Below are 27,455 nucleotides of genomic sequence, written 5' to 3'. Positions count from 1 at the left end.
TCAGCTGTCAACCCACTCTGCACATCCATAAGTCAGGACACTCCCGATTGTGCAAAGGCAGACGTTTCTCAGCAGAGGTGGTGGGAGTTTGTCATGCTGCAGAAGTGTCTGACAAAAAGGCGGTACTGAGTCTGTGTGATAACATGGGTGGTGCTTCACTGCTTCACTAAAAGAAAAAAAAGAAAGAGACTTGTGAATATCCAAACAGCTGTTAAGGAGTGTACATCGAAATGAGAGGACAGCTGTTGCTCAGAAGGCTTTAGTCATTGTTTCCAGGCACCCTTTCCTTTGAAGTGCAAAACAGGACTTTAGTCTTTCTCATCACACGTTGTTTAAAGCAGTGCTTTTCAACATTGCCCAAAGGAACCTCGGCCAAAACGCACCTGTGCTTAAAGTCCGATAGAAAATCCCCATTCGTTTGTGAAAAAAGTGTAGCTACTGATACTCGGTTGTCATTTTGCCATGCTATTTGCACAAACTAACTACAGAAAATGCATTTGTTTCAAATGTGTCCAGAAATGAGTGGGCTATATGGCAAAATATATCATGATTTATTTATTTGCTTTAAATAACTGTTTCGATTTTATCACTTCTCTTCGTCATGATTTTATTGTAGTTGTGAGTTTCGAAACGAATCCTTAGCATTCTTCGCCTGATCCTGCTTCATAAAAACAATTTTTTTTGCATTGATTTTGTTGTGCATTTAGTTTTAACTATTAACTTTTAAACGACAAAGCAACAGTCCATGAGTATCAACTCTCTTTGGTGCGGGCAGTCTTTGGCTTCGCGGGTCCGACAAGCATCACTTCCTCCATCGTTCTGTTGTGAAGGTGTGTGGTCAAGTTAGAGGCTCATCAGGTTTAACAAACAGCTGGAAGTTGTGCATTTGACCGGCTTCTTCGCTGTGAGTATGTGGGAAGTGTGGGAAGAGGAGCGCCGCACACCACAGCAGCGCTGCTTTGACTGCTCTACAGTATAGTGTATAGAAAGAATGTCAGCAAATGCATGTGATCTCCTCACGTTGGTTGCTCTTCAACACGTTCTAATTGTCACGATTTAATGTCACCATATCGCCCACCTCTGTCACCAGACAAATGAGGTGAAATTGGATCATTTTTCCCACTCTCTCAGTGTGCCGCGGCACCCCGATTGAAAAACTTTAAAGAACTATGTATAGCCAAGTTATATTTTAAATGCTTTGATACTGTGTGTTGAGGGAATTGCAAAAACATCAACGATAAACCTTCATTTATTTATACTATATAGATTAATAGGAAAATCCTATATAATCCATAATAATAATAATAATACAGTCATTTATTTCAGAAAATGTGTTCCCAATTGGTGGTATTGATGGTAGCCCTTCGAGTCAGACAGTGCCTTGGAGTAGCTTGCAATTGCAAAAGGTAGCCCCTTGGTTATGACACGACATTGCACATGGCATTGGTGCACAGAGAATTGTTCTCTGCAACAGAAGGGTTCATACAAAAGTAATCTGTTGTTTGGATCAATTCTTATTTTGTCTGTATTTAATTGATCAAAGGGCATCTGTAAGTCCCTACAATTCATATATTATGAATATTTGTAACCTTACACATTGTGTGGTCCTGTAATGTCTACTTATTCCTCAACTGTATTGCCTGCAGTTACACATCGCTTGTCTCAATGTGGCCCACAAATGAGAATAAATTGCCGAAAGCTCAGGCTGCAGCAAAAATAATCCATTTTAGTTTCCTTTCTTTTCACTTATTGGCAACCTGTATGCTTGTAATGAAGCTATGTATGACATGATCTGCATTTTAATGAAGCAGCAGTAAACAATTGGAAGCAAAAAATGAAAATGGACAATCCCCAACACACACCTCACAAGACATCACATCTTGCTTCTACAATTGAAAGTGGTCATTTAGCAATAAATATATATATATATATATATATATATACACACACAAGTATACAGGTATATATATATGAGAATGACACATGAAGAAGAGGGAAAGAGTGACAATGTCCAACCATCCAGCAGCTCTTCTAAATATAATATATATATATAATTTCCTCCATTCCCGTTTAAAGCCATGCTGAAAGCTCCCGAACGGACGTGGGCATGTCAAAGACATATTGATAAGGGACTCATTACCGCACTTATCTTCTTTCCAGACAAAGCTTCCATCGGAGCTGCCAAATGAATGGCCGTTGGATGGATTGAATGGTACCAGAGGTCACCTCCACTAAGGTTAACCAACACGCACTTTCCCTTCACTGTTAAGGCCCTATTGATCCCTCAGCTATATAACTGAATGCTGATAACATTGACTGAGTCCATTTTGTGAAATGGAAATGGGAATTGCTGTTCACTTATAATTGGCGAAGAAGCTTTGACACTAAGACCTGCAGTCTGGACTTCAGCGAGATCAGTTGACACCATGACATACTGTAGCTGCGGCTGCTTTTCTAGGGGATTATTTGCGAGCTGGAGTTAAGTGATCGCCCTTATATTCACAAAGGTCATGTTAATGCAGCAACCCTCATTCAGAAACATCTTACACATCATAGCCTTCCGCGAAGACTTGACGTGTGTGAATTACGACACTGGTGACTGTCAACATGAATCAGATCATAGTATGTCGATTCCGGAGTTTAACACTGGCAAAGGTCATGTTTTTATGTCCCTGCTGCATGGCTTCCAGTCCTATATTTCAATCAATCTGAGAATGAGTGACAGTTTAAATAGCGAAGCATCAGGTAGAGGTGATAAGAGCTTATGAGAGGAGAAAGTCATTGACGGATGTCTGCTTTCTGAAATAGAAATTTAGCCATTGTTTCAAGTTTATTCAAATAAAAGAATATACTTCAAAAAGTCTGGTAATTCCTGCTACTTTTTAAATACATGGACTTGTACGTGGAACCAACCAGACAAAGATATTGAGCCTCATCACACACTTATAACATTGAACAAAACATTTTGCAATATACTCAAGACGACAGGAGGATCTGGGTATCAGCCACAGCCGCTGAATTTAAGAAGAAAATAGGTTTTGTACGATAAGCCGCACTGGTTTACAAGTGCAGGGACGTCAATGAGTTGCGTTATTTACATGCCTTGGTGAATAATATTACCTTTAAATTGTTGTTAGAATGAACTCTTCTGACGCAGAGGCTGAAGTTTACTTTCCTTCCAACTGTTTGTATTTTCTGGGTGACTGAATATTGTGATTTGAGGACAGTGGAGTTTGAGATCCAGCCTTGTTACGCTCCTCTGGTGCCAGAAAAGTTACATGCATAGTGGTTTCTTGAGATAAGGATGAGTGGCACATGGGGTGGCATCAAAAGTGAAGTTTCGCTCACAGTTGGAAATGAGATAGGTGCGCCACATTTTCTGAGTGGCAACTGTACTAGCATCATGTTATATCACTGAATGGTAATTGCGTGAAAAATAAATAAGAATAATCATTGTATTTCATTAGATTGAAATGATTTAGGTTGACATTTCCTTTTATTCTTTCATTTAAGCTGCATTCCCAACTGCTTCCATCTCTGCCTGTTCAACAGAGTGAGGAGAATGTGGACATCCTATTGCTTGCAATTTGTTTGGAAATTTCAGACGTGATCATTATTGCCACTGACAGTCACCTGGCTACAAGAAAACGTTTTCTACGGCTGACATCGAGTGCAGGAACAAGTCAGTGAACCAAAACAAAGGGGCAACAACTTAGTTTAGAGTGTCTTGAACAAAATTGTTTGTAGCGTCTTGAATAAAAGTTGTTTTAAGATGTCGGACCGTTTTGTCTGAGGACCACTAACATTGTGCACCTTGTAGGATTGAGGTTTGGGAGGAGAGTTCATGGTGTTGCCTGGCCGCAGCAAATGACTCTTCTGAAAAAGAGTCTCCTGGGTACACACACCATCCTGGGCATCCAGGGTAATGGAAAAACTTGATGTGGTGTGACGACACTGCTACAGTATGTCACACCTATGCAGCATCCAAATAGAAGGTCCATGCCGACATTTCTCATGGAAATTAAACAAGGAGCAACCGAAAGGACACATGGCTCTGGTGATAGGAAAGTATTACTGTAGCAGCCCGAGCGCTGCTTCTGGAAGTGATTATAGAATGCTAACTGCCTTTAAGCACTTCAGGAGGTGTTGGAGGCGGCTGTAGATTTTATGCTTCAGGGTTTTGGCTGACGCTTCGTAAAGGTTTCATGAGGGGGAGGAAGGAAGACGAGGAGGGAGGACAGAAGGCAAGATAAGAATGAGGACATGTTTTTTGCCAAAACACCTGTGTCATTAAACAAGTAGGAGGCAAAATAAAGAATGAGTCTCGTAAAATGGCGCTGGAGCATGTAAATGCAGGGATGCTGCATTGAGTTGTGTTTATGAACGAAAGAAAATTACAAGAGCAAATTTGAACAGTGTGGACAGACGGTGGCAGATAAATATTTTTGTTGTGGGTCATTCAAACAATCTCTTTATTTACTCTTTAATCTCATTATGTACTTGTGTTTACATGACCTCACATGAAGCAGCACCTTTTTTTAAATTTTTTTTATTCAAAATATCCTACAGTTTTGACAGTTTTTCTACAGATTATAGCTTCCTAGGTCAGCATTACTAAATTGTGAAGGAGTGGATACATACATTGCTCAGGTTATCCAAATGAAGTGCATTGCGAAAGCAGTTGTGGGTCCTTAGCAAAAATGTTCATTGAAAATAATTCATTAATAATAATATTTTCCCGTACATTGAGGGTGTGTGGTTAAGTAACTTTCACACTTGTTGTGTAAATGTGTGTGTGCTGAGTGCCTTGACTGACCCAGGACAGCTGTATGTGTTTATAGTCGGCTGGTCCTTCACTGGAAACATGCTTGTAAATACTGATCCAATGACCCAAGACAAAAGTGTCTGGCATCTGCGCACAATGCGGACGCGTGTATGTGTGAGTTAGTGTCATTAAAGTCATTAAAAGCTTACATAAACAAGTCTGAGTCATTAAATATCAGTTCTGTTCCCTGTTTAATGTGAGTGCATGTCTACTGTGTCCAGCAGCTCTGCGCTCTGCTGCTGGTTTGGCTTTGTTTTGTACAAAATACGACTTTTGAGGTGCAGTTTGTGGTGGCTGTTCATCTCAACTACTACTCTTCACAATTAGACAGAATAATATTGTTGAGAACAATTGTAATTCTAGGGGACGTTGAATTTAATGCACCGCCTTTGTGTGCAAAAATTGTGCTTGAAAGTAGACTGACAGATCCACCTGCAAACCAAAGCTCATTCTTGATCAGTACGCATTAATGTACAATTATTGATCATCATCTGTGCGACAATGAGTCTCGGGGGTCATGAGATTCACTGGTTTATTGTCTTTACCATACAGTGCTGCAGAACACAGATGCCATGATGGTTTTAGGAGATGACATGACAAGCAAGTGCTAGCTAGCATGGTTGCTAATCTAGTCAGGGCTCACGCCGATGATACAAAGACAACAGAGTCTCCTAAATATTTCATTTAACTCTGAAACTTGCATAAAATATCAGCAGAACAACTCTATAAAGAGAGATGAAGTCATTCATGGATCAGCGCAGAGTCTAATAGTGGTGTGAAAAACTGTAGAAATGTATTCTGCAAGGTCATCAATCACGCGGAATTGTTATTGCTCCCATAACCGTTGATGCCGGCAGTTAAGTTTGTCATGTTCATGGCAGTCGGCCTTGTAAATGAGTGATATATATGCTATGATATGTATCTACAAAACAAACAACTTGCATTGTTAGTGATGTGTTTTCCTATGATGGTATTAATATATCTTGTTTATTCTGACCGACTGCGAAGGAGATAGTTATTTCTCATACATTGGTACAGAAAAGCCAGTGTTTCCATAATGTACTTTCCGTAAACTCTGATGGCGCACCACAAGATGAGGAAACTCCCTGTGTGCTTGTGTACAAACACTTTAGAAGGTCATGAATGAAAGTCAGAAGCCTGCTTGAGTGTAGTACAAATACAAGTTAAAATAGATATCAGGCAAAAAATGTGTTACAGAAGTCACGTATTTCAATGAGATCTATACAATGTTGATGACTTCTGGATGACTGAACGTGTCATTACTGAGATATGCCACATGACACCCTTTGCCTCCCAGCCAGCCACCAAAATTTCAAAAGAGAAATTCCACAAACAGAAACATTCACAATTTGAAGACTATGCATTTTAAGTGAATAGTGTGTGGGGGTTAAGGGAGAGTAGCTTGTAACTTATAACTGCTTTAATAACAGTTATAAGTTACAGAATCTGGCTGTTTGTGAGCTCTGTGGAGCTGGAAGTGTGCACTCATCTTCTGGTCAATTGTCAAATGTGTTCCACACTGACAAAGTACAAGACTTGAGATCATATATTTTCTCTAATTTTGGATATTCGGTACTTTCAATGATTGCTTTACCGCACTGCTGTATGTCTTAAAAAAGCATAATGTCTATTACTATCCATTTGGTTTGCATTTAAATATGTTTTTCCACAAGTGAAGTGCCATCTTTATTTCAGCCCCATAAAGTGCAACTTCTCCACACACAGAAAGAACTGAATTTGGAGTCAAGTACAGAGTACAATTTCACATTGGAATGGGAGGGTAAATGTTCTCACATTCCAGTGTCAATTGAAGTGGATTCTCTTATAAATACTTGGTTGTAATAGACAAAATAACAAGCCTGTTGACACTTTGTACCGTCTAAAAAAACTCCATTAGCGTCCCTGCTCGGCGAAACATATTCCCCTGGTCTGTCGGTTATGGAAGGCACTGTCAGTGAGGAAGGGAAACCCATCACCAAGACAAATAAAGCACGGCGTGAAGAGCCTCGATCTTGTCGACGCATCCAGATGTTCAGAAAAGAGGCGGTTTGCTGTGGAAGTCTGAGAGTGTTAATGTAAACTGTCATGATACAAATGTCCACTTTGAGAGCTGAATGTAAACATTTTATCCTGCTGGAAATCATTACTTGTTTTAACATGGCAGATGATATGCAGCTGCTATTTTACTGACCTGTCGATCTGGATCCTCATCATAGAGTGTCTTTATCTTTTGACTTTTCCCAGAAGAGTTTCCAATGAAAATTTGGCTGCCTGTAACTTTATCTATCTTATGCATACATCCTACGCCCTGTTCTCTCCATGTCCTCCTCCATCTCATCCATGAATCTCATTGATTGTCTTCTTCTTCTGTTCCCCTCAGTATTTCCATTTCTTAACATTCTTCTTCCAGCGTCTTCCCTCTCTCTCCTCTCTCCGTGCCCAAACCACTTTGTTTCCAAACCTTTCTACATGAAATGTTCATCTAATAAACTTTTCTCTAAAAGATGCTAAACTTGTCATTCCAAGTCACTTCCATTGAGGACCTGAGCATCATCAATTTTCAGGTGATGTGACCCCATGAGTGAATGAATTACCTGCGAAGATATAATAAAAAAAAATAAAATAAAATAAATGCTATCACAAGCACACAGCTGCAATATTCTGCAATCAAGAGAAAAAGAAAAAAAAAAAATCAGTACATGCATTTTATTTCAAGAGTAAACAGTGGACAGAGTCAGTGACGGGGTTATGATGAAGTTTTATACGTTCTTGCAGGATTCATATTTCCCAGGTCAGCAGCAGGGAGAGCAGATAAACGCTACGCAGGCACAAATGCTCACTGACTCATATCACACGTGGATGGGAATGACAAGTGGTTAATATTGAACGAGTCTTCTGCATCATTTTTTTATGATTTGGGATGAAAACGTCGCAAAATCAAAACAGGTCTGCCTCGCTGCATGATTATTTTCTGCAAGAATAGAATTAGGCATACTGCAGTTGGGTTCCACAGCAGCATAGGAGATGAGCATTTCTTGAAAAAAAAAAAAAAAAAAAGTTTCCCGTTGTGCATCATGCCAGCCTTTTTTTTTTTTTAACATATTGTCACCAGGCTGCATTGCAAACATTTGTGTGGTGTTCCTTCGCAGATGTTGATTCTAGTGGCAGTTTTGCTACATAGCAAACTTGGCAACTCCAAGCTTGAGACCTTCATGGTAAATATACTGTTGTGCCGCAGCTTGTGGTTGGTTGTGTCACTTAGCGTCGAGGTCGCTAGCTGCATAAGGTAAAATTAGAAGATCTAAGGTCTCGGTATATGACAGTAGAGCTGAGGTCTGTGCATGGCAGACCTAGTTGTTTGAAAGTGTTCCCCCAGCACCTGTGCAGGGCCTGAACAGGCCACTGTAGTCACAACAGATGCATTATTTAACAGTGGAAAGTACGTTTAGCGCAAAGCGCATTCAGCTGCAATGGCCTCCCAAAGGCCATGGGATCTAAGATTCAGTAGCACCATCATTCCTAAAGACTAAAGGGAGATTGTGCTTGATGGTGTAGAGGTGCATGAAAGAAGGCTGCATAATTTAAACTAGTTTTTCTACGCATCCAAAACTTTACAAGTGTCACCTTCGATTACAGTAAGTATCAGTTGTGAAGTTTTGTCTGCTATCACCCTTCGGTTTCACACACTGTGGTGGCCACAAGATCGTATTTGTTTATGAGAGGTTACATGTGGGAGATGCAGCCTGAGCAAATCTGAGACAATACATCATCATCAAGTATGTGTATGCCATCAGCTCATTCACATTTGTGATGTAATGTCAACACCTAGTCTGTCAATACATGACTGTGGCAGTGCGTCCTGGGAAAATTCACCTGAAAGAAAGATACAAAGTAGACTTAAACGCACTTGGTAGGATGGGAATGTTTTTAATATCAAAATATTTCAATGTATGGATGCTATATTAAGCGTTGTTGAGGATAAAATGTTTTCGTATGTGAAGCTGGATTCTACATACAAGAAAGTTAAAAAAGTGACAAATAAAAAAACTAAATTGCGCGTCACAAAGTGTGACTGCAGCACGTTTACACGTCACTGGTCATTGTGAAACACCAGTCAGTTGACCTCATCCTTGTCTCCCTGGCCTCTCACCTATATGTAGTGATGTGTTTTATCCTCCCAGACAGAAAGCAAATATGACTGTGACCGTAACCTTGAGTCAGCATGTACAGGAAATTGATTGAGTGATCGATCACATGGACAATAGAATGCTTGTCTGTGCTGAGGTGAACAAGTTTCCAAAACTTTTCGAACACGAGGGGTCCTCCTTAAAATGTTTGCTTGTCGTTCATATTGTTGAATAGGCTCTATTTCTGTCAACATTTGGCTCATGTCATCCCATGCAAGGTTAGACTTCAAGGTCATTTGACGTTCAAATCGCCATTTGATTTTGAAGAGGGCATATAGGTTAATGAGGTTCTGGAAAATCCTTCCAACCCCCACTCCTCTGGTGACGTCAGCATCAGAAGGATGTCCTGCTCCGTGTGACCTTACACATCAACCTGTTCACTTATGTTGAAAGTGAGTGCCAAGTGATGCATGTGTCGTGTGCAAAGACATCCGTTGCGCCACGCTGGAATTTAACCCTTGTGGACTTCTTCCATCCGTGAAAAGCATAAAATCAATTACAAGTGTTGTCAGATGCTGCACAATGAACGAGTTGTGTTTTTGACAAACAGGAAATGTTGCTTGCTTTTATCATGTAGCGATGACACTATTCATGTGCTCTGACAGGTTGGGAAGAAAGGGATTACAGCTTCATATTTATTTAACCGATTGACAGAACCGAGCCACCAGGGAAACAGCCTGGTATAGACCTGTCACAGGAAAGAACAAACATGTTTACATTTACAGCGTCCTCTTCCAATTTGTGAGGAAGATGAGACAGGTGACATCGAGCATGGCACAGTGAATCCTTGTGAGGATCACATATATGATCGTGAAAGAAGGTCAGCAAAGGTTCAAGTGGCAGAATGAGGCGCAGATGGAGCACAGTAGGGTAAAGGGAGGAAAAGAGTATATGTGGGAGGATGCAATTTCTCAGGTCCTCCATGTGTTATGTTTGGCCGCGTCTAACTGTCAAACCAGTTTACCAGAGAAACTGCATGCTGAGAGGAAGTTGAGTCATCTTGTGTGAGTAAAACCTGCAGGTGAAGAGACTGATCTGATCTTCCTCGTAAATGGAACTCTTAAGGTGCCTGGTCAAAAAAAAGCAGTCTGTTTGCTTTTGTTCAGAGATGTTTTTCGCCAGGGTTTCCACTACTCTGAATGTACTTGAAATTCTTATACAAATATTTTCAAGACATTAAAAGAGCTTTAGTTTAAATACGGTGATATAAAAACTTGAATATAATGATGATGCAACAATATTTTGTTGTTTAAATGTATGTATGGCTCCATCATCTGATACAGTAATATACCACATTTATTCAAATTGAAAAATGTGGCTTCTTGTGACAGATATTCTTATACCATCATGGCTCATTGAGCTCATGGCTCCACAAGCTTCCACTCTCCAAGCCACATTTTCCATCTGAATCGTGTGAATATGGCACTGTTTCATCTTTCATCCTTTCATCCCGCGTTTCTCTCTTCTCCGCATGAGCTCATCCACGTGCAGAATCAGTCCATAAACAGCGCAAATCATCACTTCATTTTAGAAGACTAAACAGCACGTTTTCTCTTTCTGAAATTTCATGCTTCCTTTATGCATAAATTAGTGTCTGTGGTGAATAAACAAGCAGTTTCATTTCATTTACTGAGAGTTTCTTTACTGCTTACAAATCATCTTTCCACAAATCCTTAAAATACAGCTGAACATGTTCTGCAGACCAAACCGCCGCCACGAGTTGACTGTCTTGTAAAAATCTACTATCCATTGAATCTGCAGAACATGGTGAGCGAACACTGTAGCAGGTGTTGGATGCTGTCTTGAGGTGTTGGTATCGGCACATCCCGCATCGCTTATGGCACTGTATTTACCATGGAAACGTTAGATTCCATAATAGAAAGGACACTGAACATCACCTTCAATTGCTTCCAGTTACTGTCGGCAACCCTTCAGAGAAGCTACACAGCAGGTTTCATCTCAGCCAGGAACCTACAGATGATACAGTACATCACCACCAAATAGCCTTTTAAAACCAATGAAATGCCTATCATGATGCAGAAGTAAATAGATTAGCGTTTGAAATTAGATTCTTAGGGATGCAACACGTTGCGAGGCCGCATGGTAAAGGGAGAGATTAAAAACCTCCCAGCAGGAGTGGATGAGGTGGATGGAGGCGTGTGGAGGAGAATGGGCGCTTCTTGAAGACAGATGCTGGGCCTCTTTAATTCATGCCACATCAGATGAACGTGCCTTGGACATCAGAAATGGTCAAAGTCATGGTCCTGATTATTTTAACACATACTGGAAACAATCTAATGAAATCACATGTCCTGCTCTTCTTGTGACACTTCTCTTCTGAGCGCAAACCTTTGACTTTGGCTTTTGAATGTAATTTTAATGATTCCGTAACTAAATCGTTTTTTCTTTCAGTTTGCACAAAACACTTGTTTTGGGAGAACAAATTTCTTATCGATCTTAGGGAGAAAACTAAATTGCTTCTGTCAAGCTGTGCAGATCAGAGCAGGGGCAGGTGCCAGATTTCAGCACTTAATCGTAGATCAGATGCTTCATGGTCATGGGGCGAAGACAGGCCGTCCAATCAGAAACATAGTGACTGCAGAGCGACAGTGTCATTGCTCAAATGCATTCTCTCTTCAAGCATTTGATTGTACGTTTTGAAGTTCTCATGAGGCTGACTTCTGCTCCACCCTGTGACAACAAAGTCCACTTGACAACCATCGACATGAGATGCCTTCAGAGTGAGAACATGTGGTCATGGAACCCACAAAGGATCGGAAGATCGATAGCACACAACACTGTACAAATACCCTCCACCACTGTGTCGACGGAATGTACCTTCAGATGCAGCTGGTGACGCAGGACCTACTGAGTGTCGAGCACATCATATTGTCTTCATACAATACATATATTGACAGGTTCTCTATCCGTGTGAGCTTAACACATGTGTATGGGCCCCGGTATTGATTGAGACACCAGCATTGCTGGTGACCAGGTACGGGTGACGATGATGGGATTTTTGCGATCTATGCATCAACGCCACATATCTACAGTGGTAGGCAACAAAGCAAGTCTTCCAGTTATAAGCTTAGATCCGGTATTCAAAAGCTTTGGATACCATATTTCATACATGGATATTACTTGGAATGACTGATACCTTACATTTTAGTGTATTTTAAAGGAGGAAAGGAGGAGGAAGGATTATTATCAGTTCAGTTCGATCTCTAACTGGTCTGGCTTTCAATCAAAAGACAGACAGGTCTTTGGTTTGTCACCTAGATGCCCAGCACACAGCTCCTTATCCAGCGCCACTGACCTGAGAACGCTCAGTGGAAGGGGTGGAAGTTAGCCACAGCATTCGAAGAATTTAAATATGAATTTGTGAGTTCAACAAATGCTGTCTTGCTACTTTAATACTGCAGAAAAAAGTTCAGACGCCAGTTAAGATTCTGTTTAATTGTAAAATGACAGTTTGTCTGGGTTTTTTTTCACAGCTGAAGAATCCCTCAACAATGACCAAAAGCCGTCAGCAAATGCCTTTTTTTCTCTCTGCTACCCTAACAAACCTGTTTTTTTTTTTGTATTCCATGAATTCTTAACAGCAAAGGATTGGTCGCTGGTCACTTTTGACCCTCGTGGAGTTATGGGAAATACATTTCCAAGGACAGGCTGGAAGAAAACAAATCTGTAAATCTTTCAATAGGCTTTGACTTTTCTTTGACGTTAGACATTTTTCTACTGTTCTGAGTGACAATGTTTGGAATGTTGTTTTCTCCGTCTCCTATGTGAATACGCAGCTCTTTCCTTTGCACACTCTACAGGAGTCATGTTTAGTCGATGTCATGTTTAGTGAATATGAGTCTCCAAATGCAAAATGAATCTGACCGAGCTCTTCTGAAGCTTGAATCTTCATACTGTTTGCAAAATGAGCATGGAAACCTCACAGTTATCTGATTACTGCAGTCGGTGAATTCAGTTGACTCTCTAAATCTACAATTGATGCCACTAGCGCATATATTAGCATCTAAATGAACATGACTCCTAATGCAGAACTGTGCCACATAAACAGCATTTTAACTTCTCTGTTGATGTTCAGAAAAATGACTCACAAATCTCTAAAGCCTGGGCTGCTTCAGACCGACAGAAAACCCAGCTATCGTGACAACAAAGCATGAAACTCCGGTCCTCTGCATACAGAACTCAGATTCAGACCACTACATCGTGTGCTGATTCAAGCCCTGCACCACATACTCAACACTTGATCAGTGGCCTGCAGCCAAGGCCTTCAAAGCCTTCTCTGACCTACATTAACAATTGAAAATTCAGATATTGTTATCATGACATTGTATGCATTTTCCCTCAGCCGTTTCTCGTCTAAGTCTTGTCATTCAGCAGCATGTTTCTCCACTGTGCATGTACCATTTGTGGAAATTAGATTTTTGTATAGATTAGGCGTCACTTTCGTTTGAAGAGCAACTAATAATATAAAATCTAGAAGGTTGGGTGTCTTTTAAAATTATATTGGACCCTTATTGAACACATCATGGTCAGTGTCTGAAGTATTTACAGTAGAAAATGTGCATAATCCTCACTGCCACGTCCACTCCACGTAGCGCTGACAAACTGCAGCGTCTCACTGCACTCTTAAACGGCATATTCAGCAACTCCACACTTTTCTGTTAAAATCTCTCAGAAACAAAGTCCTACTTCCTCATCAGTCCAAATGAGATGATGTGCAACATATTGTCCACACGCTTGGTTGTTTAGCTTCTAAAGGCCGGAGGATGGTGGCGTCACCGGAGCCTCTGATAAACTCATAATCATGAGTGTTGAGAAGCGTTGATGATAGAGTCCGTCTCTAAAGTCCATCTAGACCACTATTGAGAGTAATACTGGTTAAATGACTGAGACATGACTTGGTTCTATCTCACTTCCAAATCTACCAGTGATGACAGACACGTTGGAGTGTCAGAAATCGCTTCTCCTACAGTGCGTTCTTCAGGCTCGCACGCACAACAGGCATTAATTAAGATCTCAACAATGTGGTACACCAAACTAACTCACTTCACACACACTGCACTGCTTGCTTGAGTCACTGGCCTTCAATATCAGACCAATGATGTATGCACTGTACCACTGTAATGGCAATCAAACTGCTTTGGAATCAGAGTTCAGACTGGCTCCTCACGTTCATTGTGAGGACCTCTCCATTGCACCAGTGTAGACATGCTGCACTCATCTTTGGTGAGGCAAACACACCAGCTGCAGATGCACATCTGCTGACCTTTTCTTGAAACATCAAATCTCCAACTGTCAAGCCAGTCAACCAATGTTGTGCAATAGCATTTTGCCATATACATTTGATAACTGCATTTTAGCCAATAAGTATTGCGTATGTTATTGTGAATCATGGTCCTATGTGAACTGGTGTCTCTCAGCACTTTCTTAAAAGTTGTGAAAATTTGTCCTGTCGAATAACTCTTTCATTTTGCACGCGTTATGGGAAAGATTGCTGTTTGCTGGAGCACCAGTGGTTGTGACCCAGAGAGAGTATCATCTCCGGATTCTGGAGGCCTATTCACTGATAGAATTTACTAGAGGTATTCATATTTTTCTATATATTTCTAATATATAGTTTAAATTTAGTTGATAAGTACAACACATTCTCACTCCCAAAAGCAACCATTTGCAAGTGGACCTTTGCATCTAATTCTGCGTTGCACGTTGACACATGGTGGTTTCTAAGTGTTTCCCTTCCAGTGAGACGTGCGCATGTGGGCTCAGAGCATGGTGGCAATGGACTGAACTGCATTGCTCTGCATAAGAAGTCACATGGTGTGTATAGGAGCACATGTGCCTCTGCGCTTTACTGACCAGGTGCAATACGTATTGTAAGCAAAGGTCAATGTGACCCCACAACGTATTTTCTGCAAAATGAAAATAAAAAAACAAAACTGTTAGATTACACATATGATGATGACACTGAGACAAGAACTGAGACAGATTCCCTTGGCAACATTGTCTAAATAACATCTCTTTAACAAGAGTTGTATCTGGCATGAACGGAGCGGTGCTTGCTCACAGCTGGACTGTCACCATGGATACCAGTTTCGCTAGCAGATAAGTTACGTCGCCTGCTCACTACAAACATCAGCAGGGGTGGACCATGTTAATTGGAAGTGTCATCTGTTCATGAAGACAAATGTCATTGATTCATATTCATGAGCTTTCAAGTGGTCGCAGGAACTTATTTTATCAGTCATCCTTTTTAACCTTTAATTCTGACGCATCACCCATCTAAATAGCGATGGAAAACCCAGAGTATGCAAAAAATGTGAAGGAGAATAGTCAGTACACATCTACACGGAGAGAAGTGGATGTCACCCAGAAACATTTTGTCCCCACAAAAAAACATCACAATTCCAGGCTATCACCATCCAAGTCAAAGTTTTACTCACAAAAACTTAATTGTGTGAAATTGAATGTCCACTTTAATTTGCTCTTGGTTGTACCATCGTGACGCAGAGACCCAGTGTCATGATGGCGGAGGTATGAACCCAAGTGCAGTCAGCGTTAGTCGACAGATGACACGGGACACATGACTAAATTACATAAATATACTTAAAATAAGTAGACTGACAAGTAACTATAAACTAAAGGCAACAGGAACCAATACGCGGACCGGGATGAACACACAGGGACTTGGGAAGAATCTGGAAAACAAGAGAGGCAGATTAGAATCTCTAGCCTGAAAACTGGGAGAACAGAAAACACACCCGGAGTTACGCTCGACGAGGCGGCGATAAACTGAAAGCGCTCGGTGGTGATGGCTAATCACACACACGAGGGATAAACTCGACGGATATATAACAAAAAAGTGAGACTAAATAAACAGCTCACACACAATGAATGGAAGTTGGGAGGTTAACTTTAGTGGAATGAGGAAGAACAAGGAAACAAAAGTTGCAGCAGAATTGGAATTCAAGCACGGAAGGAATTTAGAAAATGTCAAGGACGAGCGCGAGAACATGGAAGTCTGGGAAGGGAATTTTACCTGAGTGGGAGTTGAAACTACCATCTGGCAAACGTAGCTGGCGTCAGAGGGAATATATCCATGGGACCATGGGAGGATTGATGAGGCGATGAGCGCCAGCTGCATATGCCTGGACAGAGGAAACGGAAACAACTGGGAGTAACAAAATAAAAGCATAGGAAAGAACGTGGAAGGAAAACAACAGTAAAAACAGAACGGGTTGAAGTGCAGACATGACACCCAGGTGTCAAACCAAATGTTTTCTCCTCCGACAGCGGTTCCCGCCACACCACGTCAACAAACTGTTTGACGTGAAAAAAATGGTTGGTGTGGAGGTTATGCAATGGGGTGTGACACTCCTTAAGGTTCTGCTCATAGAATTCAATTGGGCTCCAAAGGCCACTCGCGACATGTTAACAATCAATAGACTTTGTTTATGTTCACTGCCCAGTGCAGTGCAAGAGGAGACTATATCAGTGCAACAACAAAAAAAGAAAAAAGATTGATACTGCTTAGGAAACCAACCCAGCCTCACTTGTCATATATTGAAGTTGTGAAAATTGCCTTTTGCGTACTATTATTTTTGATCACGAGGAAATGTCACAGGAAACATTTGATTAAGTTCAAACAAGAAAATGCAACAAAAGGTATGTATGCAGCCCAGAGGACTTCTGTGTCAACAACTGACGCAAAAGTCCATTGTTACACCTTAGGAGTGACAATCTTTTGATTTGGATGGTTACGTCATCCTACTACTCAATACTGTAGCAGTAATGGACAGAGGCAGAGTCAATGGACTTTTATCACTCAATTCTCTTTCTGTTTCCTAAACTGAATTTTTAAAACACCATGTTGGCTAGGTTAACAGTGAGCTAGACAATTCCTTCAATTAATCTCCATATTATTGTTTTCCTAAAATCTGCCACACCAACGAGGCTGTCAGTCGTATTTAGTCAAAAAGCAACATTTGGTTGGAAACTGGAGGCTCCATTCACTTCCCAGATGCTCGATCAGCTCATTAATCACCATTTGCCACCAGGACTTGGCGGCAAATGAGGAAAGCAGGAGTTGCAGTTTCCAAGACATTTATGATCATAATGCTTCAAAACCAATGTGTGTCGCTTTGAAAACAATTATCCCACAAAAGAGCAAACATGATCTAAGAGTCAAGTGCAGGCTATGTTTCAGATCTGTGCAACAGGATGATGGTGTTTTTAGAAAAAGTCTTCTTCCGCGTGGCAAAGTGCAATGAAGAAGCATTATTATAATTCATCTTGGAGAAAATTACTTCACTGGAGACAATGTGGATAAGCCTCAACATTTTGGATCTTGAAGGAGTGGAGGTCACAGCATCGGCAATGTGGAAAATACTGTGCAAAATACTACTACATCGAAACGACATGCAATATCATGATCAGCGCAAAGATATTTGTCATGAAAAAGTCCATCCAGCAGCAGTGCAAGTCATGTTCATCAGATTTACTAAAGAGAAAAAGGGGAAAAAAATACCCTTGATGCAACCAGTTGAGAAAAAAACTTTATGTCATGAATACAATTCTATAAAATATATATAATAAAACAATGTCCTTCACCTTCACCTTCTTCTGCCGCTTATCCGGGGTCGGGTCACGGAGGCAGCATCCGGAGCAGGGAAGCCCAAACTTCCCGGTCCGCACAAACCTCCTCCAGCTCCACCCGGGGGATCCCGAGGCGTTCCCAGGCCAGACCGGAGACATAATCTCTCCAGCGAGTCCTGGGTCTTCCCCGGGGTCTCCTCCCGGTAGGACATGCCCGGAACACCTCCCCAGGGAGGCGTCCATGGGGCATCCGGATCAGATGCCCGAGCCACCTCAGCTGGTTCCTCTCGATGTGGAGGAGCAGCGGCTCCACCCCGAGCTCCTCCCGGATGACCGAACTCCTCACCCTATCTCTAAGGGTGCGCCCAGCCACCCTGCGAAGGAAACTCATCTCAGCCGCTTGTATCCGCGATCTCATCCTTTCGGTCACTACCCAAAGCTCGTGACCATAGGTGAGGGTGGGAACGTAGATCGATCGGTAAATCGAGAGCTTCGTCTTGTGACTCAGCTCTCTCTTCACCACGACGGTCCGATACAGCGACCGCATCACTGCTGCCGCTGCACCAACCCGTCTATCAATCTCACGCTCCCTTTTTCCCTCACTCGAGAACAAGACCCCGAGATACTTAAACTCCGCCACTTGAGGCAAGAACTCTCCACCAACCTGGAGAGAGCAAACCACCGTGTTCCGGTCGAGAACCATGGCCTCAGACTTGGAGGTGCTGATCCTCATCCTGGCCGCTTCACACTCGGCTGCAAACCGACCCAGCGCATGCTGAAGGTCCCGGTCCGATGAGGCCAGCAGAACAACATCGTCCGCAAATAGCAGAGATGAAATTCTGTGGTTCCCGAACCGGATCCCCTCCGACCCCTGGCTACGCCTAGAAATTCTGTCCATAAAAGTGATCAACAGAACCGGTGACAAAGGGCAGCCCTGGCGGAGACCAACATGCACCGGGAACAGGTCTGATTTACTGCCGGCAATGCGAACCATGCTCCTGCTCCGGTCATACAAGGAGCGGACAGCCCCTAGCAGAGGGTCCCGCACCCCATATTCCCGGAGCACCCCCCACAGGACATCGCGAGGGACACGGTCGAACGCCTTCTCCAAATCCACAAAGCACATGTGGACTGGTTGGGCGAACTCCCATGAACCCTCGAGCACCCGGTGGAGGGTATAGAGCTGGTCCAGTGTTCCACGACCGGGACGAAAACCACACTGTTCCTCCTGGATCTGAGGTTCGACTATTGGCCGAAGTCTCCTCTCTAGTACCCTGGAATAGACCTTTCCAGGGAGGCTGAGGAGTGTGATCCCCCTATAGTTGGAACACACCCTCCGGTCCCCCTTCTTAAACAGGGGGACCACCACCCCGGTCTGCCAATCCAGAGGCACTGTCCTCAACTGCCATGCGATGTTGCAGAGACGTGTCAGCCACGACAGCCCTACAACATCCAGGGACTTCAGATACTAAAACAATGTCTAATTATCATAAAATATTTTCTTTTTCAAAAATTTTAAATTCTGCTCAGGTGAACAGTCCATACTTTTGGGGGCATCATCACTTTATCATTTTTCCTTTATTAGAACTTCTTCATACAGTAGTTGGTAACTATCACAAATTTGCAGCTGTCAAGTCAATTCAGTCACAAACTACTGACACCATATGTGGCAAGTGTATTAAAACATCTCATGGCTCTCACGGCCCGGAGGTGTAAAACACAAAGCATCTCAGCCCTATTTAAGAATCACTGCTGTAGGTGATCCTGTGGCATAATCTTAAGTATTTGCAGTATTTTTTTTATTTTTATTTTTTTACTTTATGTGGTCCTAGTTCTCCATCGTAAAAAAGGGGGACTCTGAAATGACTGAGGAAAAAAGAAGGGACCAGATCTTAAAATATCAAAATTCTTTAGTTGGATATGGAGAGAGAGCAAATTTCCGCATTACATGGAATTCTAAATTATTTGGGTCGAACAAGCAGCAGTGCCCCAAAAAATAGAGCACCATATAACAATATTTTAACCAGCTTCACTTTGACGTGATGAATATTACACACCATATTACATACTATTCAAAATGCAGAAACCAAATGGCACCTGAGGAGAATGAATATCACTGCTGTGGTGTAAAAAGAAGTTTGGTGATGAAATCTATGTCAGTTGTGATAGTAAATTATTCTAAATATCATGGCCTTTGCTCCATATCTCCTCACTACATCTTCATATGATAACTGTTTCTCTTTCTCGTGTCAGAAATGACTGTGGAGACTAAGAAGACCAGAATTTCACTGTGAAACTTGCTGAGCGTGCACGTTGAGTTTAGCTTGCTTTAGGTCAAGTGAAATGTGACACTCAAATATATCCACGCTGTATTCCAGCACCTTGGACACAAATAGCCAAGGAGAATCTGAAATACACACGACTCAAGCAGGCGTCATGACAGGACTAAAAGAGAAAGGGGGTCTCAGTCTGGCCAGTGATTGAACAATAGATATAAAGTGAGCATGACGTTCGCCATGCACTTATTTACTATTCCCTATCTTACAACCCACTTTCTCACTCGTTCCTCCTGCTAACCTCACCAATGCCATTTTGAATTGAAGAAAAAATGAAATGATGAATATCAAATGCATTCGTGTGAAATCACAGCTACGCATCAATGTCCGAGTCATGGCCATTTGAAAAATCAGCTTCAACCAAAGTATTCTCAAGTCAGAGTGAGAAGCATCAGCACAAGTTAACTTTCAGTCCTCACTGAAAGTGACACTGAAGATTTTTTTTTTTCCGCCAAGGACAAGTATCCCACAGTAGCATGGATTCATTTGAATGACTTGAAATTTTTATGACATGTTACACTAAAAACCAAAGCTATTAAGTGGGTTTGGGGTATCCTCATGGTCTGGTGTAAAGGGGTGTCCATCCGCTTTAGCCAACGTTAAGTGCTGCTTCTATCTGCAGTGGCTCCAGTTTCACTCCTCTACTCCATTTCTGACGGCATTCAGGAGTCTTGCAGTAGTAGTTACTTGGTGTACCAGTCCTGTTCTTCAGCTTCACACGCTTGCATGCTGTAGCTTAAAGTTTTCCTTTCTATCACTTCATCACTGACACGGGATTGGACCAGAGCTCCAGGTCGGTGGCTGAAATTTCAGGTCAGAAGGCGAGGTTCTGACTGGGTTTACTGGGTGTGAGTCAGGAGATATTGGTTTGGCCATCTTCTTCGGTCCCTCTTGGGCGAGCGATGTTGGTTTCCACTGAGCAATCCGAGTGTATTTACCTTTGGTAAGGATGGTCTTGCAGCTCACCAGGATGGTAGGCACTAGATGGTTTGGGGGTTTCTGGGGCGCCATGCTGAAGACATCTTCTCACGGCCAGAGATAGAAGCGTAGGCGCGTAGGCAGCTTGTTCCAGTTGATATTCATTCCTCTCCACTCCCACTTCATCCAGCACCCTTCCTTGATTTTGCACCACAGCCCTAGCACAAATTATTTTGCGGGCGCAGGCGCTCTGCTTTAGTAGCCTTCTGCATTGTGAGTGTTGTTGGTTCTGAACCCAGTCTCCCGTTGCCATTTTGTACTATGCCCACAATGTCCTGAAGCAAAGATGGGAGCAGCATGGACCGTGGGACCAGGGAATCCTCTGAGGGTATTTTCAATACTTGCTTTGGTACATTTGTACTTCCACAGTAAGTTTAAGATTTGGGCTCCAGCCCAATGCAACTGAGTCACTTGGGTAGGCCGAGGCACTTCCTCATTCGTGTATACACCAAAACAGGACCAAAGAGGTGAGGAATCAGTCTGAACTGAACTACTGTTAAAAATAAAATAAGACTTTGAAATAAGCTTGTTGTTAAAAAAAAAGTTCCTGTTGACGTTGTTCCAATAGGACCTTCATTTTTTTTTCCTCTTGATGGAAGAAAAAAAACTCTCATCTTTTTTATTTATTTTGAAACAATGTTTCCGCTACAATGAAATACTTTAAGTCACTGCAAAGATGACCCAAAATAAACTCCACAAGGCTCCCTTCTTGTCAAGCACGACTCCTTCTCTCTATCACCAGCAAGTATCGGGAAGTTGCAATTGCTTAAAGACAGTGTTGGCAGGATTTCAAAAGGGTAAGCAGGAGACACACAGGAGTCAAACTGTCCATTTTCTAAAAGTGCACATTCAGTAAAGGCAGATGGGAGCTGCCTTTACTGAGTTCCTGTATATTATTATTATTGTTACTATTTGTAGTTGTGGGCCCAACTGAGCCTAAATGTATTACCATCTGTCAATGTCTGTTACCAGTGTGCTAAGACTACTTCATACCACGCTTTATCTTAATAATAATGCGTCTTTTCTCATTCAAAAAATAAACTAGGAATGTGTTTATTTAAATGAGGTGTCATTTAAATACCTATTATTGTGAATATTACTCTATAGATAATACATAGATATAGATACATGGAAAAAAATAGCATTTTTGTTGAGTTCATCAGCCCTTTTTGCATGAAAAAGTCAACCAAAATCTATATTATGTTTCAGCGCTAAATTGAAAATGTATGCTCAAATTGCAATGCACAAAACTAATAAGATACAAAGGGGTAATCATTATAACTCTGAAAAACATGCGTGTTGTTATATGTAGTTATACAACTTATCTGAAAAAGGTACTTAAGACTTTACCAGGACGATATTGTAATGCAGCCCAGTCATTCGCATCATGTTCAAAATTTCACCGAGAGCTAACCATGTGTTCCCCTTTGGCAGAAGATCGAAGATATGAATTTGATAACACAATGGACATGGAGGGACCTTTTGAAACATGGACAAACAATGGAGCAGATTTTGAGCCAAGAGATTTTATCACCTTCTTCTCTCCAGCTCAGTGACCATCTGTCACTTTGCTGAGCTGAACCCAGAGGAGACATCTGGCTCTTCCTGACAGTCGGCAAATGATCAGCAGAAAATAATGAAGTATATGCCAAAACATCATCACATTATTTGCATGGACTGGTATATTGCACAGGCAGCATTAACTAGGGACCCTATTAGCACCCTGTGCGTTACTGATATGGACACAACTGTTGGATGCCATACGGACGGATGGATTTTTATGGTAAGAAATAATTGAAACATTCATTTACCTCCAGCATGAAGCCAAAATGACACCCTCGTGTGATTCAGGCCTGTCCTGAACTCTATTTCACATTATAAACAGGCAGCCCGGGTTAAACCAGGGCTGTGTGAAAAACACAACAGCAGCAATCCAGATAACAGCTGCAATTTCTTTTTCATCACGCTGCTGTGGAGCTGATGGAACTGGTCTGACTATTCAGTGTGTCATGGATTCCTTGTCTGAACAGGTACCATAGATCCAGTCAGGGTTGGTGCGTCGGTGAGTCCCTGATGACAACTCGCGTCCATGCCAGTGAGTCAGACTCAGAGCCAGACATTAGTTGGTCCGGAACCGTGAATTTGGATGGCAGAGTGGAAAAGTGTTGGAAAGAACAAAAAAAAAGATGATGAGGGAAAAGCCACGGCTGTTAATAGATGGAGCCAGCAGCAGAAGATTCAAGTTATAACAGGTGCTCAGAGAACAGCCGGTGGGAAGAGATCTATTTTCTGCCACTTGTAATCATACATGACTCAGTGGCTGAGAGCATTTGGCAAGTGGAAGAGACTTTGCATAATAAATAGCAGATACTAATCAGTTCAAAATAGAGGTTTGTGAAGGGCATTGTCAAGTCTTTCCTTGCCAAAATTGACAGTAAATTGAGTTTTTTGTTTTTCACATTTCACTCAACACATTTGGCGCAGTGATTGAATTCTTGTCTGTTTTTTTTAAAGGGGATGAATTGTGGATTTCTTTGACTATTCTCTCATAGTAATTGCTTCACATTAATATCAGATGGAAAATGTTCAATGTTATATGTAGTTAAAGATTGTGAAATGACTGCTTTGCTTGAAACACGCCATTTGCATGGAATGACTGATAAGGATTGCAAAGAACTAGTAAACTGAACAAATATCAATGACCAGAGCATTCGAAGCAGCTTACATGAACCTGTTTGTTGTAAGAAAAAAAAAAAGGAAAATTGAGTCAACTTGGTAAGATGCATCTCTTTAACACATACGTTAGTGTAGCATCAAAATCCCATGACATGGGAGTCCCGACAGGGACACTGATTTGAGGACATCGACATCTTCCAGAGGACAAATTCACAGATTCTGACAGACAAAAATTTAGACGAGTGCTTATCCTGAAAACCTGCAACACAGCCTGTTATGTCTGTGAAACATCTGCAGATGTTTCCCTGCTGCCACCAAAAACAAACTTAATGCTTCGTGGCACGGTTTTTACGTAAGGGAGATGCAGGGAGCAATGATCTTACAAAGCGAATGAATCGGTAGAAGTGAGTGCCTAGATTTAAAACTAAATAACTCAGAAATGGATTGGCAAGGCTTTTTCACACTTCAGTATATGTTACGGTAACCTTTCAGCGTGCTGGCGCTCTGGACTACTCTTAAGACATGGAAGAGAATAGTGGGCCCCATTTAGCCATAAACAATTCATCAGAAGCCGGTCTACTTTTTTGTGCGGTGTGGAGGGAACGCACTTGGAGACATTCACCTCTTGTCAAGAAACACCACATTTATTGCTGGAACATATATGACAGAACTATTACTCAAATTATAGTTAGTCTACGGAGATCTGACTTTGTAGCTCCATCCAACAACTGGTCTGTGGTGCCAGTTTCCATTCATTTTGTCCGCTCACAGATCTCTTGGCAGCACAACTGAATGAAAGGAAATGACCTACTTTTAAAACAGACATTCTCTTCTCAGATTATGTCTAGAGTCGGTTGAGTTCTAGGGAGTGCTCACTTTCAGAATCCCGTCTGTGCTACTCAGAGTGTTGCAAATGAAACTTTATGACATTCAATGAATAATCTGTGAAGGGGAAACAGTTGTCAATCTAGATCAAGGGTGTCCAAGCTTCTGTTAGCAACTTTTTAACAACTAGCGTGGGGAGCTATACTCACTTTCACTAAACTGACTTGCATTTATAGCATGAAGAGACATGTTTTCCAACGTTACATTCATTTTACTTTGCTGTCAGCAAATGTTGGAGTGTGGAGAACCGCTAGTTTTGATTGGATGTAAATATATCCCAGTTTAGTCCAGTCAGCTGCCAGGTACTGGATATGGTTTTTCATGCTTCGCTCAGTGAAAATGAAAATGCAAAAAAATGGAGTCATGTTTCCTCAGAGCATGCACTCAGCACAATTTCACATCTACAATGTTTGTGCATATGTTTAAAATGTGCAGAATTACGCAATAAAATATATATATACATTTCAATGTGCATACAGTAGACTTAATGACAAGGTAGAAGAAGAGCATTTTAATAATATAGCACCCATAAAAGATACTTTGCTTTGACGGATAGATGTGCCACGAAGCCTGCGACGGCTAAGTGTTTTATCTGTGCAGTGTCGCTGCTGAAGTGCATGACCATGCCTGCCACTGGACCTTACAAAGGCAAGACATGGGAAGACAGACGGGCTCCTCTCGCCATAAATGACATTATGAGCTGCAGGTTCATCTTGAACAGTGTTCGCGTGAGCTTATCTCACTTCTCAGTTGCTGCTAAACTAGCCAGCTCCCTATCGGTCGCACACCATATGCATTCTTAGACCTTTCTGTTGCGAGCGTGGAGATTTCATTGAGCACTTTAGCTGCACACATAAGCCTCTGGTTGGTTGTGTTTGTCCGTCTGAAACGGGTTTCTCTTCAATTTCCTTTTTGCTTTGTTTTTTTGTGTGTGTTTGTGTGTGTGTGTGTGGTTGTTGTTGGGTCATCTGTTATGATTTCCAATTCTCTTCACTATTGACAATGCACACCAACCAACCAAAATATTTGAATTCGGAATGCAATCTGTGAGCTTCTCACATGGTTTAGCATGAATCTAGCATTCGGATTTGGTCAAAATTGCAACAGCGCTGTTGAGGAAATCAAGTTTTCGAATTAGGTCGAACAGACTTTCAGCTCATAAACAATGGCACACACTGAAGAGAGATTCCGTACTGTATGCTGCCCAGTGATTCTCAGCGTAAAGCATCCCCCCTATCTGTGGACCCTGAGTGATTTCTGAAGTTCCGCTGCTGAGCATTGGCATTAGAACCAAGTGAATGATGACAACCCATCATCCTGCTTGTGGTTCACCTCTTCTCCTTTCACTTGCACAAAAGAGAAATCTATGCTGTGATAGCAGGTGGTCACAATTATACGGCTGAACGGTGCACATTGTTGAGACATCTGAGCCCCTCATGAGTCATGACACACAAATGCAAATGCCCTCTATTATACCCTTCACTAAACCGACATGTAGAAAATATTTATCATATGGACACTGCCTGTCCCATTATGTCAGCCCATGAAAGCCACAACCTTGAGCATGAGACAAAATCACAACATTACAGCAAACACAATAGAACGGATCAATTCTTGAGTCGCGCCGCGGTCCAGGAGCCATTTATCTCAGGCCCTCGGTGTGTATCCTGCAGCTGGGTTGCACGAAGGTCACATCATCTACTTAGCGAACAATCGACTCCAAGTGATGCTCTGGGAATGAAGCCATTCTTTAAAATAAATGTTCTTTTTACCAAGAAGAAAATCTGCTAATATCCAAACTGTCTTTTTTTCTTGTAGCTATCACTGAATTCCAATGTTGAAGTAACATATTTACAGCTGCCATTTTCCACACAAAAACCAATGGGATTTATATGTGGCTGGTGCTGCATACATTCCCAACTAAAAGGTGATTCCACTTTGTCAGTCTGGCTAGTTTGACTGAACCATCAGTGACTTTAAATTCAAGAGTTGTTTTACTGGTGGTGACAAGCGTATAAACCCTGAAATAACAAAATACCATAACCATACGACATTACCATATGACAAAAGCACATTTAAATAACTGTAATAAACTGTAATAGAGATGATAACTTCTGTGTTAATTCACTCTTAAACACGAGAGCAGTCAGCAATTGGTTTCCAATTTTCAACACATTTTTTTTCCTCTTACACTATAATACATAATCTTGCCATACAGATGTGGTTTTCTAATGTTTATATCCAATTTGAACATCAAAATAAAATCCTAATCAAATAAACAGCCTTTATTGTTGTAGCTTTGAACATTATTTTTACATTGCACAAATGGCCAAGCATAACCACGTTTTGAATCAATAATCCCTGCTATATGGAGCTATTATGCACAATGTTAGGAGATGTGTGGTGCCCAAAAATGTGAGGAATAAGACAACCTTTGGGGGTAATGGCAATATACGAGACACTTCTTACGCATGGTGAAAGATAGAGTCTTAATCTGATTAAGGCTTCAGCGGTGTGGATTATGAGTGAGATCAAATGTATTCTTGTTGTGTTATTGAATCACAGTGATTTATTTTCATTTCACTGAAATTGTATCAGTGAGATGTAGTGATTTACGAGAACTTGTCTCTCTTGTCTCTCACAGATATAAATGGGTGTTGCTGGTCGACAGAGAAGAGGACTGGATTGTAGAGGATTCATGTCAGACCATGGGGACCCAGGGACAATGGAAAGACTCTCAACGTTGGATCAAGTGCGAGGGCAGGGACTGCCGTCTCAACAAGTGTCAGTTGTTACTTTTTTTCAAGTTTCAAAATAGCTTTATATAAAATTATTGGTCATGGAATTCACAGTAGCTTCAACTGAAGACTCTTTTCATTGAGTGTAAATGTTTTAGTTCCAGACGGGGTGTCAGCCTGCATGTAAATAGTACTATCA

At 41.6% G+C, this 27,455-nt stretch overlaps 1 protein-coding gene across 1 annotated transcript in view; it reads left to right on the top strand.

The window, feature by feature from the left end:
• LOC128768746 (urotensin-2 receptor) overlaps positions 1–27,242 on the top strand; it is a 36,383-nt gene extending 9,141 nt beyond the window's left edge. Inside the window, exon 4 of the mRNA XM_053881844.1 lies at positions 27,163–27,242. The gene's annotated coding sequence lies outside the window, so the exon portion shown is untranslated. The remainder of the gene's footprint in view (positions 1–27,162) is intronic.
• Positions 27,243–27,455: the final 213 nt, after the last annotated feature.

The sequence above is a fragment of the Synchiropus splendidus genome, chromosome 1, assembly GCF_027744825.2.
Source record: "Synchiropus splendidus isolate RoL2022-P1 chromosome 1, RoL_Sspl_1.0, whole genome shotgun sequence".
Taxonomy (NCBI): Eukaryota; Metazoa; Chordata; class Actinopteri; order Syngnathiformes; family Callionymidae; genus Synchiropus; species Synchiropus splendidus.
This window is presented reverse-complemented; position numbering and strand designations above follow the sequence as displayed.